Here is a 19,934-nt window from a genome sequence, read left to right on the forward strand (position 1 = left end):
ACTGGTTCATATTTATGACAGTTATAGAGTCCCAGGGTCACCTTTTGTGACCTTCTGATAAGCAAAATCAATGGGGAAGCCAGATTCACTTAACAACCGGGTTACTAACTTAACAACTGCGGTGATTTACTTAACAACTGTGGCAAGAAAAGTCATAAAATGGGGCAAAATTCACTTAAGTGTTTTACTCAGCAACATAAGCTTTGGGCTCAATTGTAGTTGTAAATTGAGGACTACCTGCATTAGTTTCTTTTCAAATGCCTGCATTTTTATGCTGGGCGCTGACGATGATGAGGTCAACGTCATCTAAGCAATATTGTGTTATTAAAAATGAATGACAATACTCCCTTCCACAAGAAGTACATGCTGATGGTGTTTGATTATGATTCATCCCACATCCAATGTTTCTTCATGGCCATAAGACCAACGTGGAAAACATGATGGATGAGAATGGGAAATTCTTCCTCCTCACTTTGGTTAATGATGTTTGATACAGACCATACAGTTTCGGGAGTGTGAACGGTTCTCTCCCAGAAGACAAGTTTAGTAATAGCACAACAATATTAAGAGCTTTTCTCACACTCCAGGGCACAACACGTTTTCTATTTTGTGTCACAGAATTGTGCAACCTGCAGCCAACAGCCTTGAGAATAAATTTCCGGAGTTGTTAACAGGTTGTAATGTAACAGGAGTGGGCCAAATTAAGAACCTGGCAGTCCCTCAGCACATTTATCTTTAGTAGTAGCAAGTGCCTACAAAGCATAGGGTTATAAAGATATTCCCTGGCCTTACATTCTCCAACACAATGCAAGTAATAAATGAAGTATACACATAATAAAGTAGCAATAATGTCTTCAATGAATTTAATTTGGGGGTTGTAGAATTTTCTGATTTTACTATTCCATTCCATATTTTCAGGTTTTTTTTTTTTTATGGGTCCCCAAAGTTTCATAAGCCTCAGGCCCTGCATATGTTGCGCCTATTTGATAACACAGGCACGAGTCAGAGGGGGAAATGCTAAGGTTATGCAAACCAATTTAAAAATCTGCAAAATATGCCTTCAAAACCTCTTCACAAAGTGTGCCTCCATGTCCTAAAAGTGAAGTGAAGGAACTGCAGAGCTTTGTTCTAAAATACACACACAGTCTGGGGATTTTAGTTGTTGCAACAGCCAAATAAGGCCTAAAAGTAACAATGTTACTCGATAAAAGAAAACTACCGTATATTGCCTCCCTGGTGTAAATTGCATAGTTGGAATTAAACGTAGCTTTCACGGGGGATAATTCTGCACGTAAGATTATTTAAACTTATACCAAAATTAAGTACAGGTAGTCCTCAACATACAACCACAGTACAGGTAGCCTTCAAGTTACGAACATAGTTGAGCCCAAAGTTTCTGTTGCTAAATAAGACAGTTGTTAAGTGAGTCTTGCCCCATTTTGCACCCTTTCTTGCCACAAGTTGTTCAGTGGATTGCTACGGCTATTAAGTTAGTAACTTGATTGTTAAATGGATCTGGCTTTTCCACTGACTTTGCTCTTCAGAACGTCAGAAAAAGTGATCATATGGACCCCGGGTCACTACAACCATCATAAATATGAGTCAGCTGCCTAGCATTTTAATTTTGACCATGTTGTCAGTCTTCCAAGTAATAACTCCATAGAAAGCAGAACTCCAAGGCAGACAAGTTCCTTGAAGAACAATTTTATTGGCGATATCATATTGGCACAAGCTGGAGAAAACCAACTCAGAAAGTTCCTGCAGTTTTCACCTGATTAAAAAGTGAAAGTTCTCCCTTTCCCCAAACAATCAGTCACATTATCCAATCACGGTGATAGCTGGTTGCCTGGATACGCTGCTCCTCCTCTTTCCAACCACCTGTTGGAATGTCCTTGGGTCCCACAGGAAACTATTTCATTTTGGCTACAAACCCCCATCTAACTATGGCTCCCCCCATCCCTTCTTCACACTGTGGCAACCCTGAAGCCTCCAGTCAGGTTCGCTTCAGATTGACAAATATGATCATGGAGATCCTGCAATGGTCATAAGTGTGAACAGTGGTCATAAGTCACTTTTGTCAGTGAGTTAGGTCATGTGACCATGGAGAGGGCCCAACCACCAGAACTTTGAATCTGGTTGTAATCGTCCTTTTTCAGGTGAGTCTTCCAAACAGTCACTAAGCAACTGGCTGTAAAATGAGGACTTCCTGTAAAAGGAGATTTTGGTTCAGTCCTGCCTCCATCCAGTTTTTGTTTTAGCACAGTCCCTAATATGCCCATCAAAGGGCAAGTTTCACCCTTGATTGGAGAATATGACACCTCCTTTTTCATAAAGGGCTCACAATCACACAGTCAAATTAGCTGGGCACATCCCCCCAAAAAACCTAAATTACAGGTCGAGCTATTCTAACTTCTAATACTAATTCATATCTCTTACTCAGCTAGTGATAACTAAAATTCAGAATATTAAACACCAGGCTAAACTGGTAAACCCGCTACTTTTTAGAAAGGATAGCCTAGTAATTTTTAAATATTTTTTTAAATATTCTAACTAGAGGTTTAGTCCTCAACAGTTCATTTGGTGACCATCACTGAAAAAAAGGACTGATGATCCTTTTTCACACCACCATTGCAACATCTCCATTGTCACATGATCAAAATTCAGACACTTGACAACTGGCTCATATTTATGGCGGTTACAGTGTCCCAGGGTCATCTGATCACCTTTTGTGACCTTCTGACCAGCCAAGCCAATGGATAAGCCAGATTCACTTAACAAACGTGTCACTAACTTACCAATTACAGGGTTTCATTTAACAATTGTGGCAATAAAGGTTGTAAAATGGGATAAAATTCCGTTAACAATGATCTCGTTTAGCAGAAGAAATGTTGGGCTCAATTGTCGTACGTCAAGGACTACTATGCCACAGCCATAGTCATGGATTGATTAACATTTTTATCTATTCAAGGTCTGACATTCTTCGACTGCGAGGGTCCCCCCTCTCGCAGGCATGCCCCCTTGCCCTGAAGAGGGCCCACCTCGATGAGGGGTTTATTAACCCAGAGAGGTGGAGGAAGCGGGGGATTAGGGGTTTTTTAATAAAATGTTTTTTAAAGGTTTTAAGGGGTTCCAGGGAGGGGGGGAGGGCTACTTTGCCTTGGGATATGGACATTGCCAGGTCAACAGGTGGGGTCAGGACGGAAGGGAGCGGAGTGAGGGGGGTGGGAGGAAACACCATTCCTACAAGGGGAATTCCAATTGCGACGGTCGTAGGGAGGGGTGGGCGCGAGGACACTAGAAGAACATATAATCGGTTGGGAGACCGGGGCCGCTGGATACGCCCGGTCGCTTGTACCAACCCCCGCAGGCTAGGTGGACAGGATCGGCAGAACCTGGGCCTTAGGCTGATGTTATGTAATGCGAGGTCCGTGATTAATAAGGCCCCCCTCATCAGTGACTTGATCACAGAGGGGGAGCCGGACCTCGCAGGAATAACGGAAACCTGGCTGGGCCCAGAGGGGGGGTTGCCCCTCAGGGAAATGTGCCCTCCAGGTTACCGTGTATTCCACCAGCCACGGGCCCAAGGTAGGGGTGGTGGGGTAGCGATAATCATCCGGGAAGATTTGGCACCGAGGGAATTCACTGTGTCGCAGATTTCTGGTTGTGAGTCTCTGGGTGTGAAATGGGGCCCAGGGAGTCAGCTGGGCCTGTTGATAGTATACCTGGCTCCCCGCCATACATCAGCGGCCCTGCCCGGGCTCCTCGAGCGGATCACGGAGATGGCGGTTGAAACCCCCAAGCTATTAGTGATGGGGGACTTTAACCTGCCATCGACGGGAGAGGCATCCGGGGCAGCCCGGGAATTCATGGCCTCCATGACAGCCATGGATCTGACTCAAGTAGTTCAGGACCCCACACACGAGAGAGGCCATATACTTGATCTTGTGTTTGTCTCCGACCAGTGGACGAGTGATCTGGGAAGAGGGAATTTAGTCATCACGCCCCTGTCATGGTCAGATCACTCACTTCTCCAGCTGGACTTCCCTGGCGCTGCTCCCCACCGCGGGGAGGCGGAACCAGACTATCCCAGATGGTTCCGCCCCAGGCGTCTGATGGAGCCAGATAGGTTCCAGGCAGAGCTTGGGCCACCTCCTGCAGACCTGCCCCACCCCCGGGCAGAGGACCTGGTAGCCGCTTGGAATAATGCGGCCGCCGGTGCCTTAGACCGGGTGGCGCCTTTGCGGCCTCTTCGACGGCCACGTTCTACCCGGGCCCCCTGGTTTAACGGGGAGCTAAGGGCAATGAAACGCCTTAGGAGACGCCTAGAGAGCAAGTGGAGGTCCTCCCGCTCCGAATCCGACCGAGCACAAGTAAGAGCCTACGTAAGGACTTACCTTGTGGCAATAAGAGTGGCCAAACGTCAGTATTGTGCCACCCTTATAGCGTCCGCGGAGAACCGCCCTGCCGCCCTGTTTCGGGTGACCCGCTCCCTTTTGTCACAGGGGCAGCGGGACCCCCCATTACTGGGCCGGGCAGAGGAATTTGGAGAGTTCCTGCAGGATAAAATCGATCGGATCCGAAGGGGATGGACCCACCTCAGTGCTCCAGTGGGGACGTCTGAAGCTAGTCTTGAGAGACCATGCTGGGAGGAGTTTGACCCACCTCAGTGCTCCAGTGGGGACGTCTGAAGCTAGTCTTGAGAGACCATGCTGGGAGGAGTTTGACCCTGTTGTCACCGAAGATTTAGACAGGTTGCGCGGGCGACTGCGAGCCACTACATGTTTATTGGACCCGTGTCCCTCCTGGTTGGTACTGGCCTCCTGGGAGGGCTCACGAGGCTGGCTACTGGAGCTGGTGAACGCTTCGCTGGGTGAGGGCCTTTTACCAGCCGCCTTGAAAGAGGCGGTGGTGAGGCCCCTGCTCAAGAAGCCTTCTCTGGACTCAACGGAGCTAGCAAATTACCGTCCTGTCTCCAACCTTCCTTTCTTAGCGAAGGTTGTTGAGAGTGTGGTGGCTCAGCAGTTTCCGCGTCACCTAGAAGAAGCTGATTATCTAGACCCGCGCCAGTCCGGCTTCCGGCCCGGTCACAGCACGGAGACAGCCTTGGTCGCGTTGGTGGATGATCTCTGGAGGGCAAAGGATGGGGGTTGTTCCTCCATCCTTGTCCTATTAGACCTCTCGGCGGCCTTCGATACCATCGACCATGGTATCCTATTGCGCCGTCTGGAGGGGTTGGGGGTCGGGGGCACCGTATTACGATGGTTCCGCTCCTACCTCTCTGGCCGGACGCAATGTGTGTTGGCAGGAGAGGAGAGGTCGACCGCGAGGCCCCTTATCTGTGGGGTCCCACAGGGCTCGATCCTCTCGCCTCTCCTGTTCAACATATATATGAAGCCGCTGGGTGAGATCATCCGTGGTTTTGGGGTGGGATACCATCTGTATGCTGATGACACTCAGCTGTACATTTCCACCCCAAACCACCCCAACGAGGCTGTTGAAGTGATGTCCCGATGTCTGGAAGCCGTACGGGTCTGGATGGATGACAACAGGCTCAGGCTCAACCCCTCCAAGACAGAGTGGCTGTGGCTTCCGGCTTCCCGGTTCAACCAGCATATGCCATTGCTGACCATCGGAGATGATCAATTAGCCCCGGTGGAAGGGGCACGCAATTTGGGCGTCCTCCTTGATGCCCGGCTGTCTATGGAAGATCATGTGACAGCCGTGGCGAGAGGGGCGTTCCACCAGGTTCGCCTGGTGCGCCAGTTGCGGCCCCTTTTGGACCGGGAGGCCTTGCGTACAGTCACTCACGCGCTGGTGACGTCTCGCCTGGACTACTGTAATGCTCTCTACATGGGGCTCCCCTTGAGGTGCACCCGGAGACTGCAGTTGGTCCAGAATGCAGCCGCGCGGGTAATTATGGGGAGATCGAGGTTCTCCCATATAACACCTATCCTGCGCGAGCTGCACTGGCTTCCTGTGGTCTACCGGGTGCGCTTCAAGGTACTGGTTACCACCTTCAAAGCGCTCCATGGCACAGGGCCTAGTTACCTGCGGGATCGCGTCCTGCCCCATACATCCCTGCGACCCGTCCACTCACACAGAGAGGGACTACTCCGGGTGCCGTCCTCCAGAGAGTGCCAGAGGGCAGCGCCCAGAAGTAGGGCCTTCTCTGTAGTGGGCCCCACCCTTTGGAATGACCTCCCCCCAGACATCAGAACTACAACCGACCTTCGCTCCTTCCGTATGAAGCTGAAAACCTACCTGTTTCGACTAGCTGACCTGGCATAACTCTACAACCTCCCCAGCCCAGGGCATTTTTAATTGTAATTTTAGTTTTTAAGGGTCAATTTCACTGGGGTTTTAACTTTTTAAGTATTGTAACTTATTTATTTATTCTTACCTCCTCTATACGCTATATAATACCTTTGTACGTCGCCCCGAGTCCCTGTGGGGAGAGGGGGCGACTAATAAGTTCAAGTAATAAATAATAAATAAATAAATAAATATTCACTAGGTACAGCAAGCACGATTCTCAAACTGGGCAGGATCAAAGAATACTGTAAGAACACTGAGCAGGTAAATGTCTATGGATATTCTCAGTCAGTCACAGTTGTCCCAAAACTGCTTGTTTGAAGAGGCAACTGGACTTTCTGTTTTTTCTTTGAAGGTGTTTCACTTCTCATCCAAGAAGCTTCTTCAGCTCTGACTGCATGGCGGGGAATGGAATCCAGTCAGAGCTGAAGAAGCTTCTTGGATGAAAAATGAAGTGTTCTAAAAATAACCAGAAAGTCCAGTTGCCTCTTCAAACAAGCACCTTTGGGACTGACCAGCTAACAGATTGGTCTAGATTGGAATCAGACCAAGAACATGTCTAGGATATCTATTGTGTAATCCTATTCAAGGGGGCGATAACAGTCAACAAGGATTGTGCTCTCTAAAGGAAGAAATGTCACCTTTGCTCTAACTATTTCAAAATGAGATAGCTTTAAAACAGGCCCATTCTTTCTCAGAAAGTTTGTTGACCAGGTGTGATATGACCGGAGTGTTTTTACTAGTGCTGTGAAAATGACTTAATTTGTTAAAAAGGGGGGAAAGGGAGAAAACCAAAGAGGCTTCATACACTATACTTTGTTACATTGTTCAGAACCAACAAAGGAAGAAAAAAGAAATATTTTCATGATTAAGGTGGTTTAATAAGTTACCTTTTCTCACTATCAGAGTTCGGAAAAGGGGTGTGTCTTTTGGCACAAACATTGCTTTCTGATACATATTAACAAGTTAGGTGTGCGTATCCGACTAAGCCCATAATATAGCTTCTTTCATTTGGGCATAGCATATTGTATATGAACCCATTAATTGAATCCAGCTAATTCAGCAAACTCTGATAAATGAATCCAACCAGTTGCCTCCTGTTAAATGTTCCGGAACAATAATTTTAAAAGTACCTGTTGCAATATTCTATGTGAGGTTGGATACAATCAACAATACTGGGCCTCCTAATTTTTTTTCAAAGTAGATTTTAAAAAAGGAAGTTGGATCCCATGCCCTTTCTAAACAAAAACAATCCCATTCCTGTTGAAACAGATACCCTTTTCATGTAGGCTAGGACATGAAAAGTGAGCAATTATTTGCTTAGTTGAAAACACAAAAGCTGGGATTTGCAGAGAGGTTTAGGTGCTCAAAAACCACTGATATTCAGTGACCCTCCTAAGCCACAGACACACAAAACAGACCTGTTCTGGCTTAGAATAATTCCATGTCATGGCCCAACTCATGGCATTTCTACACGACCTTGTCTTTTAGAAGTAGTCTGACAAAATGTGAATGAGTCCCATCAAATTAGGACCAGCACTATGCTATTTTAGAAGCAGCTTTATTGTTCAGTTTGTTTTTGTCTAACTGAATACATTGCTGGATCTCAATTCGTGAAATAAATGCTCCTTAATATTTCTTTTCTAAACATCGCCTGAAGGCAACCATTTAAAGATGGCTAATGATTTTTGAACGAACTATTAAATTATTGGGAGTTGAAGTTTACTCAGGGGTGGGCTGCTGGAGGTTCGCACAGGTTCAGGTGATCCTCTAGCTAGAATTCTGCCCAGTTCAGTGAACCCCAAATGCCATCACTGGCTGGCCATGCCCACCCCTCCCCACCCCCTCCCAGCCTGTCCTAGGAGTCTCCACGTGGCCCATTCATCATGCCAGGTAAGCCCAGGGCCTGCGCGGAAGCTCAGGGAGGGAAGAAAATGGGCCTACTGGAGGTTCTGAAAGTCTGGAAATGGGCCTGTTTTTGGCCTCCGGAGGGCCTCCAGCAAGCCTCCAGCAGAGGTGGGTTGTTGCCGGTTTGGCCCAGATCAGCCAAACTGGTAGTAGTGGTGGCAGGAGGCTCCGCCCACCTGTCCGGACACTTATGCACAAAAGCATCATGCACACATGGGAGCACGACCAAACCGATGGTAAAAAAATTGGCAACCCACCTCTGGCCTCCAAAGCCCAAGGGAAGCAGTTTTCGCCCTCCCGGAGGCTCGAAGAAAGCCTCCGGAACCTGGGGTGGGCAAAAAAGCCCCCCCCCCCATGGTGCAGGAGGCTGACTGGGCTACGCCCACCAAGCAACGGGGCAGCGAATCTGTTGCTGTAATTTTTGAAACCAACCCCTGGGTATACTAACAAAATCTTTAGTCAATTCAAAGCCTAGGGTTAGAGGATTTATCATCTCCAAACCTAGTTTTAAATATTTGAATAAACAATCTGGATATCTAGCTTTCAATTATCATAATGGTGGCATATAAAATTAATAAATAACATAATAAAAGGTTAGCATAAATCATGCGTATTTCTATGTTTCTTCTGAACTGCCTTAAGGGGCCCATGTGATTAAAAAATGCAATGAGTTTAAAGCATCTGAGGTGATACATTAAACATATTTATTAAAACTATATGCAAAACACCTTTAAGAGACTACTTGAGCAAAGAAGTAGGAATGAGCCATTTACTGTTCAGAATAGACCAGAGTGCTTCTTTAAAATCTTAACTTCTTTTCTCCTGTATAAATCACCATTTCCTTTGAACTAATAAAAGAATATTTTTAAAGGACAATTTCTTCCCAGAAATTAAGACAAACTCTACATATTTCTTGTCAGAAATAAGGCTCCATAAAATCAACAGGATTTAGTCCTAATAAAACTGCAGCCAGAATGGTTTAAAATGTGGCCACTAATCTCTTAGTAAACAGTCCTGTGAAAATGAAGTCACTTAACCACAGAGGATATGAGTTGTTTTTATTTTGGGTTCAAACACCGTGGAAATGTTCGTCTCTCAAGATAGTAATGAGCTACATACAATACAAAAACTTCCCCTCCTCCTAGGCCAGGTATTAACCTGCAGAAAAATAACACCTTACCTATTTTCACCTCTTACTCCATGATATCACATCCATGAGATGCTTAATCTTAAAAAAAATCACACTATTCTGGCCGACTGAAATAGTCACAAGTGTTCTACCCTCGGACTACCAGGAGGTGCCTTCAGAAGAGCATCAAGAGTCAAGGATTTTCTGTCTTCTTTGACAAGGACACCTCTTCTTTTTAACAACCCACAAAGGTCCCACTGCCATCCACTGCAGCATCAGGAACGAAGGCACCGCAAAGCTGCTGCCTGGGGTTTTGCCACACAGATTCCCATAAGAGCAGTGAATCAGAGCAAATTTCTGCAGTGCTCAGTTCAAAGGAAAGGAGTAGCTAAGCATCCCTGCCATCACAAATTGCGATCATCAAAGGCATTGTTGTTTCTACAATGGAAAACACGGCGAGCCTTTTAAAATACAGGAGAGATCAGGACCAATGCTGAAATCTCAATGCCTTGGTTCTGCTTCCAAATAGTTCAGAATCAGACGGTTTCCTCAACTTGCTATCCTCAGGCTGTGCTTTTTGAAAAGGGGCTCCAAACGCCAGAGGCAAAAAAATGTTAGCAGCACATTGAAAGAAAGAGAGCCCATGTTTATTTTCTGATCAGGCTCTCCCGAGTACAAATGTCTCCTGCTTTCTTGCTGAATTCAATTTACCCCTGGAAAAACAGGATTCTCTAAAGTACAGGTGGTCGATTGTGGTCGTCCTCAACGTACAACCACAATGGAGCCGAAAATTTATGTTGCTAAATGAGTTTTGCCCCATTTTACGACTTTTCTCACCACATTTGTTAAGTGAATCACTGCCGTTGTTGAATTAGTAACCCGATTGTTTAAGTGAATCTGGTTTCTCCATTGACTTTGCTTCTCACATGACCTCAGGACACTGCAACCATCATAAATGTGGGTTAGTTGTCAAGGAGCCGAATGTGAATCACGTGCCATGGGGATGCTTTTTCAAAAAAGGCAACGTCAGTGGCGTTTTAAATTACTCTCTTTAAGATGTTTATTATTGCTTTTATTAAGAGCATCCTGAAACAAAATGTAAAAATAATGAGTACAGTATTGTACGTTCAAGTACATTAATAACAACAAATACAGATAAAATACTAATGGATATGATCAGAATTTTATCAAAGTTCAGCTAATATTTCTTGGATAGGGGTGTAGGAAGAGATACTTTTGAGAATCAAATTTATCAGATGGCATGATTACATCTGGATCTCGGGGTTCCCTGTGCCTCTATTTTTGAGTCAAAATATCAAAGATGTATGTAATCCCATATTGCAACTACCGAAAATGGTCATAAAAATTCAGGTTGGGGTCTGTGCTGGGAGGGGGATTTGAGTGACAGATAGACTGTTAGATGTGTCTTATGCAGCTCCCGGATACCAGTTCCAGAACAGAAATGCCCACCTACCATTCCAATAAAAATGGAAGAGATACACAATGCCAGTTTTCCTACCGAGGAATGCATTCTAACAGAGGTTTTGATCAGTGCTTGGAAGAGAGGCTTTTGTTTACTTGCCCTTCAGGAAACGAACGCTAATGATACTAATAAATGACTATTCAATACACGAACAATGAGGCAGAGGAAAAGTGACAAGCTGTTAACTAGACACACTGTATAATTAAGGTGAAGCTGGTGGTGGAAGCTGATTCCCCCCCCCCTCCCAATTTTCAGGAAAGAAGGAATTTGGCGCTACAGGAAAATGTCTCCCTTCTAACAATGAGGCTATAAAATGAAGAACATTTACTGTAATGAAGACAAACTTGACATCACCTTTGTTGTCATATTAAATTGCCGGTCTCAATGTATTCAACTACATAAAAAAAGAATTAAGGGACAGGTTCTAATTGCTTCAGCTTTCTACAAGAAATTTCTTTTTCTTCAGTTCTAACAGTGATTATGTCGGACAAGATCTCTGCCATTAATCAGTTATCTTCTCCTGAAGTTAACAAATCCTGCTTGGAGAATGGTTGTGGTGTTAACATTGGAGGGGGGGGGGAGTGATTAGAAGGGATGATAAACCTTTGGTAAGTCATTCTATTGAAATTTGCTCTAGCCAAGCTGGAGTCAGATCGGGTTTTTTCCTTTCCAATTTTTTTTTTTTTTACAAATAGTCACCTCTGCAGAGAAGACATTATCAGCCAGCCTAGAGGATGCTGGAGAAGACACTGCAGGGGAGAACTTCGTCCTCGTACTAGGAATCAGACATCTGATTTTTTTCCCATCACTTGGTTTTCAATCACAGGCAGGATCAGGACAACAGACACCCAATGTGCAGGAATGCAATTTAATATTCATGGTGCAGCATTCATAAAGAGTCATAGCACGTCTGTGTCACCACACAGGGCGGATATTTATGTATGGTCCTCTAAGACATGTCGAGGAGGGGTGGGCTTCTATGCTCATGGCTACTTTCAATTCTTCCCTGCCTAGGAGAGACAGCATGCAGATGCTGGCATTTGGGGAGAAGAAAATGAAAGAACATAATTGCGAATAAGAACAATGTTGGAAAAACCAGGTTCTCTAGATTAGAAATTCCAGTACACTTAACTCACACTATCCAAGATTTTTTTTAAAATGCCAGAGGTCCAATCCAGAAACACAACTTGAAGAAAAGGGTAAAGGAGTATGACCATAAAGAAAAAATAGACCCACATGCCATTATTACATTGTTATATGTGAATATCAACAAGCATAGCTTTTAATATAGCTATTGTATCACAATTTGTGTATTTAGGATTAGCCTATGCCAGGAAACATGGATGTAATTTATCTTTAAGTTTCTTAGGATGACCTTGAAACAATCACCATTGCTTTGGCAAAAGTACCTTCATAGAACTATAGGTAAGGTTAAAGTTTGAGAGCCAGTTTGGTGTAATGGTTAAGGCATCAGTCTAGAAACCAGGAGACCATGAATTCTAGTCCTGTGTTAGGCACAAAATCAGATGACTGTGACCTTGGACCACAATCACGGCCCTAAGAAAAAAACAATGAAAAACTACTTTTGAAAATCTTACCACGAAAACTGTGGGAATTTGTCCAGGCAACCACCAGGAGATTATAAATAAATAAAAATTAAGTCTATCAGATTGGTACTGGAAAAATCAGGGAGCAAAGCCTAACGTAAAAGAGTTGGTCCATGGTATGCAACTGAAGACTCTTTTGATTCAAAGCAGATGTTGGTTGCAGAGAAACAAGAGAAGATGAACCAATAAGTAGACTGTAAGGAATGTAAGGAATGATACAGTAAAAAGGACTCTGATAACTCTAGGAGTCCTGATGATGCTGGTAGATCACACCTTCTGAAGGAGAACATCCTAAATGCCTGGCCCTTGCAGGTAATCCTGAGATCTTTCTCTCTGAACCAGGTTGCACAAAGGCTCAGCTGAGAGTTAGAAAACTTTAGTATGTATATGGCTGTGAAGTGAATGGTTACTTCCCAATAAAGGAGTATATTTGTAGTTAAGGGTTGAAATGAGCAGTTGTTGGTGCTCTCTGAACTTGGTTGTTTTCTTTCAGATGTTTCATTAGCCAAACTAGGTAACATAATCAGTGCTAATAGTTTGGGTAATAAAACATCTGCAAGAGAACAACTCAGAAAGAACCAAGGACCTCATGGTTGCTTTCAGTAGGATAAATAAGACTGAAAGAGCTAACGAATCCTGCAGGATAACCAAGTTACTTGGTACAGAACATCTGGGAAGGGGTGGAACACATAAGCACACACTTAGTATTGAGTATAGAAAGCTGGACCATGAAAAATTAAAGCACATCTGTTTGCAAAAACTAACTAAGTTAATGATAGGCTTTATCCTCCCACTGCTATATCTCCATCACAGGAGAAACCTCCTGGCTCTCTTTCAGAAGACTGAGAGAAGGTTTTACAACGCTGAGAAAAGGCAGACAGGAAAGGAAAACAGGGCTCACAGCTGCTGCAGGCTTTCCCTTTTTCTCCTTTTGTAGCTGCCGGCTGGCAAATTTTGGCACAGATTGCAAAATAAACAGCAGTTGTGCTTCAAGGAACATACATAAGTAATTGCACAAAAGCTAGCATTTCCATTTCGGCTACTTGTTGAACAGTCAGCTCTGTACGTGAGCATCTTGCTGACAGAATAGACTAAGGATTCAGTGTGTGTGTGTGTGTGTGTGTGTGAGTGAGTGAGAGAGGGAGGGAGGGAGGGAGGGAGGGAGGGAGGGAGGGAGGGAGGGAGAGAGAGAGAGAGAGAGAGAGAGAGAGAGAGAGAGAGAGAGAGAGAGAGAGAGAGAGAGAGAGAGAGAGAGAGAGATCCTGTGAGCAGGCATATACCACATACAGATGCTCAGATCAAGCTAGATCCATTTTACTTTTGAAAGCTTCCTTAATGCAGATTTCATTCAATCCTTCTGTCTGGTGTCATCTCATTAAAGCTCTGAAAGGTATTTCTTCCCCCCAGCCCACAGAATAAGTACAGTATGCAATGTTGCTTTAATGCCACATTGGGACAAAAAGGAAATCACACTTCTAACTTCACATGTCCTTCCAAAAAGTATTTGCTTGCTTATTATCACACTTTTTAGTATGAAAAAGAGAGCAGAAATTAAACACGTACAGGTAATCCTTGATTTACTACCATAAGTGAGCCCAAAGTTTCTGTTGCTAAGTGTGACAGTTAAGTGAGTTTTGTCCCATTTTGCGACCTTTCTTACTACAGTTGTTAAGTGAATCACTGCACTTGTTAAAATCATGCAGCTGTTAAGAAAATCTGTCTTCCTCCATTGACTTTGCTTGTCAGAAAGTTGCAAAAGGTGCCACTGCAATCATCATAAATACAGTATGAGCCAGTTGCCAAGTATCTAAATTTTGAATCACATTGACCATGGGAATGCTGCAATGGTCGTAAGTGTGGAAAAAAATCGTAAGTCATTTTTTTCAGTCCCTTCGTAAATTTGAACAGTCACTAAACGAATGGTTGTAAATCAAAAACTACGTTATTATCATTATAATAATATGAATAATATTCAGCTTTCAGGCAGCACAGTAATGCATCCAAGAATCATTACTCTCTGATGTTTAGAATTATGCCAGCATTGCCTAGTTCAGCTATGGCGAACTGTTTTTGGCTCGCGTGCCATAAGTGGGGGGAGTGCAGGGGGGTAGTGTGCACACGTGCCGCACCCATAATGCAATGCACAACCCCCCCAGTGTGTATGCATACAGGCGCGACCCCCATTTTTTGCATGCTTTTTTGCCCTCCCCAGGCTCCAGAGGCTTTATAGGAGCATGGGGAGGGTGAAAACAGCCTCCCCCACCCCCCCGGAAGCCCTCTGGAGGCTTCAGGGACCATCAGGATGCTTCCCTGAAGCCTCCGGAGCAGTAAAAAGAAAACAACCCTCCGAGCAAACCGGAAGTGACTTCTGGTTTGCTCGGAGGGTCATTTTGAGTGCTCTGAAAGCTTGAGGGACCTTCAGGCTTCAGGGTCCTTCAGGATGCTTCTCCGGAGCAGTCAAAACAACCCTCCGAGCAAACTGGAAGTCCGTTCCCGAACTTTTGGTTTGCCCGTAGGGCTGGTTTTTTGCGCTCCAAAGGCTTTAGGGAAGCTCATGAAGCCTCCGGAGGGCCTCCGGGGGTGGAGGCTCTTTTCGCCCTCCCCAGGCTCCTATAAAGCCTCTGGAGCCTGGGGAGGGCGAAAATGGCTTTAAAAAAGGGTGAACTCAGCTGGCCAGCGCGCACGTGCGCGCTGGCCAGCTGACAGGGCAGCACCTTGTGTGCCCTGACAAATGGCTCCACGTGCCACCTGTGGCACGCATACCATAGGTTTGCCATCACTGGCCTAGTTCATGTTTTTTTAAAAAATCCTGATTTTTAAAAGGAATTTGGCACTTTAGGAAGTATGGAAGGACAACATAATGTATGACTCCTCTTTGTGCATTGCAGACACAATGGCAACAAATAAAGAGCAGGGAGGGCTTTCATCCCTATAACCACCAGATTTCCTAATCTCCGTTGATTCATTAGACGTAGATGTTTGCAAAGAGAAGTGATTAGAACTGAACTCAAATGGCCTTTCTAAATTCACAACCAGATTTAGAGGAGAAATTGGGTGAATGAGTTCTATCAATTTCTCAGGAAAAAGAGACGTTTCTCAGCAGTTCCTCAAAAGCAGGAGTTTGCTCAAGGGTGATAGTAACCCTACTACTGAAAAGCCCAACAGGCGATATGCCAGGTGTCTTCTAGTGGGTTTTGCTAGGAAGGCTGCAGATCACCAAAGAGAAGATTGTATGGTGAAAGACTAGACCAGGGAGCTCCAAACTTGGTGACTTTAAGACTTATGGACTTCAACTCCTAGAATTCCTCAACCAGCACAGATCACAGTCTTAAAGTCGCTATGTTTGGAGACCCCTGGACTAAAGAATCATACATAGGCCTATACCAGTGATGGCAAACCTTTTTCGCCTCAGGTGCAAAAAGCATGTGTGCGTGCTCGCGTGCCCACCCCCATACTTTCATGCCCTCCCTGTGCAGTGCCCCCTGTGCATGCGTGCATGACACCCCCTGCTGCCCCAGACATGGCTTTCTTGGAGCCCAGGGAGGGTGAAAATGGTGTCCCCCGCTCCTCCGGAGACTGGAAACAGCCCGTTTTCCAACTTCCGATGCGCCCAATAGGTCAATTTTTCGCCCTCCCTAGGAGTCTTTTGAAGCCTCCGGGGGGCGAAAAACAGCCGAAAATCAAGCCCAAAAATCAGCTGGCCAGCGTGTGCATGCGCGCTGGGGCTAATAGGGCAACACCTCACATGCCCTCAAAAATGTGTGCCATGGGTTCGCCACCATGGACTTATACCAAATGTAAGAATTTCACTGAAAGTTTCTTCTCTGGTAGAATTTCTTGAATTAATTTTTTCATTTAAAAAAAAAAACAGGAGAACTTTCCTGCCCAGTCAGAGATGGGTTCCTCCCGCTTCAGCCCGGATCGGGCAAACCAGTAGTAGTGGAGGCAGGAAGCTCCGCCCACCTGCTTGAACACTTTTGCGCTTGCGCTCGAGCGCAAGAGCACACGAGAGAACCGGCACTAAAAGAAATGGAAACCCACCACTGTGCCCAGTACAGTTTGAGGTTCTCCAATTGCCTATAGAAATCTACGAGAAGAAAGTTTAGTGCAAATTTCTAGGCCTACCTTAAAGATGACAGAACTGTAAGACACTCTAGGCCCGTGATGACGAACCTATGACACGCATGCCGCAGGTGACACACAGATCCCTCTCTGCGGGAACGCCCGCCATTGTCCCAGCTCAGCTCAAATGCGCATGTGCACACGCTTCCTGCTACCCAGCTGATTTTTGGGTCTCTGCTGTGCATGCATGGGGGGTGCTCACATTGCATTTTGGGGCCTCCTGCAGCACCCCATGCCCATTTTGGGCCTGGAAAGCCTCTTGCACCAAACTTGAAGCCAAGTATGGGTGAGGGGCGGCAGGGCGCATGTACGGGGGCACTCACATTTTATTTTGGGGCCTTGTGCAGCACCCCCATGCCTCGATTTGGGCCTGGAAAGACTCTTGCACCAACCTGGAAGCCAAAAATGGAGGTTGGGCAGGGCGTGTGCACGGGGGGGGGGCAAGGGAGTGCAGGGGGTCGCGTGTGCATTCGTGGGGGATGGGGGAGCACGTGGGGGGTCACACATGCATGTGCGGGAGGTCACAGGCACCTTGCATTATGGGTGTGGGCATGCATGCGCACTGTTGTGCACACATGTGCATGCGATGACAAAAAGATGACAAAAGTGAGCTTACTATCTTTGATCTCCCAAGCGATTCTTACTACCAAGGCATGAAAAATCAAGTTAATAGAGCAGAGGTCCCCAACACCCAGGCCACGGCCCGTTTAGTACTGGGCCGTACAAGCAGCAGGCAAGCACATGAGGTTTATTTGACTGGATCACTCGATCCTTTCTGGTCATTCTCACATTACATAATCCCCTTTAAATGCAGTTAAGGTTGTTGTAGGAACCTTGCCAATGATAAATACTTACAAAAATCCCTGACAAATGTGAACTGGAACCAAGAAGTCCATGAAAACAAATAATTTTAGTTGTGATGAATGTTAAATGAGCTTTAGATCCAGAACAGGTCCTAATGAAGAAGAAAAAAAAGCATCCAGTGGCAATTTCATTGCTCAAACTGATTTTGGCATATCTCTCAGCTTTGCCCAGGCCATAGGTTTAAACAATCTATGTTTTGTTTGATTTAATTAGAAAATGGAAAGTACTGCTAACTTAATTAAATAGCTCAAAAAAATTTACTGGAACTGGGATATTACAGCATTGATTTAGCCAATTAAAATAAGGCAGTGAAATGGATTTGTTTAATTGGTCAACAATCCTCTTTAATAGCTACAGTTGCTCTTCGGAGGAGGCATATAGGCCATCCAAGTTTACAGATGAGGTCCAATGTACTAAAATGTGGAAAAAAACACGGCTTGGTGGGTGCTATAATGCATTAACAATTCATATGAAGCCCCGGAATAGTAAATGAGACAAAATAAAACCTGCCATTAAAAACACCAATGTGGAACTAATTACATTACCTGCTCTGCTAATGTAACAAAATACATCTACATTATCTCCAAAAGTAATGAAAAGGTAGGGCTCTTCCTGTACAAACAACCAATTATTCTGGGAAAGAAAGTAAAACATAAGATAGTAAAACACTATCGTATGACTTCCATGGCTTCATAACCAGAAGAAACTAATAAACAGGCTGAAACTACATTGCTTAAATAATGCTGCTTCAGGTACAGAAACGGCAGTGGGGACATCTCCATCATTAATTTATATTCTGGAAATATAAAATTGAAGAATATTTTACAAGAAATTGATTATTGAAACTAACTAACTGTCTGTCCTCATTAAAACCTTCAATCTCAGCCAGCTGTCAAACTGTTGAAAGCTGATGCAGCCTTTAGGGGCACCATAGCAACAAGACCCATTACCTAGGCAATAGCGCTCTTATTCTAGCAACTCTTGAGTGACCTAATTCTAAGCCCTCCCCGTTAAAAATTTTGCATAATAGTTTGCGCATAAATCCACTCCAAGCAGGCGTATTAGTTTTTTGTTGTGATTAGAGAGGTCTAATCTAATCCCAAATTCCTACAATGAGGAACAATTTGTTTTTAAAGTTGTTTGTGAGATCAACTTTAGGAGAATATTTTGATCATGCTGGCTACCTATCTTGTTACTATGTACAAGTCTGATGAGCAGCCAACAATTTAAAGTTCTTTAAAAACAAACTTCCTACTGGGGCTCTCCTGATTCCTTAGCAAAATTCTGTCATCTTCTACCTTCCTCCCAAGTCGGCAAGTCATGTGAAATTAAATCAACTCCATTATACCAGGTGCCCTCAAATAAACAGACATCATCCTTTATAATAGTGATGGCGAATCTTTTCGGCATCAAGTGCCAAAAAAGGAGCACTTTATGATCATCTATGGCACAACCAGGAAGAGGAGTTGCCCTGGAGCATTGCGCGTGCCAAAAAATGTACTTCCGGTTTCACGCACGCTGGCCGGCAAGTTTTCCGGTTACTGCTACGCATGCGCATGTGTCGATCAGCTGGCCAGCGCGCATGCTCACACCGAAAAACAGAAGCTCTTTTGTACTGGGCCGTGCAAGCAGCAGGCAAACACATGAGGCTTATTTGACTGTATCAGTCGATCCTTTCTGGTCACTCTCACATTACATAATCCCCTTTAAATGCAGTTAAGAATGTTGTAGGAACATCCTTAACTGCTCCAGCTCTTCCAGTTTCCAGCACTGCTGCATGCACAAAGCCAGCTGATCGTCGCGTGCGGAAGAGGAATGGCCGATGCTGTGCATGCCAAGCGACATGGCTCTATGTGCCACTTTGGGCATGCATGCCATAGGTTCACTATCACAGTTTTATAAGATGTAACCGAGTTTACAGATTCTACCAAGCTGCCAATGACTTCACTGTAGTTGAATAATCCACAAGGGGCTGGGGTCATACAACACACTAAATCAAAATCAAATAATTTATTGGGATGCGTGACTCTTTTTTAGCATCATCTCTGCATGCATTTAGCAAATTTGTCTCACTTGGTATCTGTTGGGACTGCTATTTCTAGAATTATCAGAGTGCACGTATTCTGGAATTCAGAGTCCAGAATACATGCAGGTCAGGCATCTGTAACTGCTTTATCTAGTTTGATATTTAAGCTTTATGTTATTCCTATTGGTTAGAAGCCCAGATGAGGAAGATGGAGAACAAAGGAATAATAAATCATACCCACCAAGAATAACAAAGAATGTATTTAAACGCTCTGAGGAAACAGACTTGCAGAAATAGAAAACAATGTGGCAAATATTGCCTAGCAAATTAATTCCTCACCCACAAAATAACAACAAACAAAGCCTGGAGACATTGGCTACAGTATTGGTAGCTATGAAGTATCCTGAAAGTCAATATGGCCCCTAAATGACATAAGACTGAAAATGAGGTCACTGCAGAGATGGGAATCTACCAAAGTTTCCC

General features: G+C 44.7%; 1 protein-coding gene across 6 annotated transcripts in view; it reads right to left on the bottom strand.

Annotated features, from left to right (window-relative positions):
- The window catches only part of ACOT11 (acyl-CoA thioesterase 11), a 161,281-nt gene that overhangs the window by 61,699 nt on the left and 79,648 nt on the right, over positions 1-19,934 (bottom strand). The window lies entirely within an intron of this gene.

The sequence above is a fragment of the Natrix helvetica genome (genome assembly GCF_964273705.1).
Source record: "Natrix helvetica genome assembly, chromosome: 3".
Classification (NCBI taxonomy): Eukaryota; Metazoa; Chordata; class Lepidosauria; order Squamata; family Natricidae; genus Natrix; species Natrix helvetica.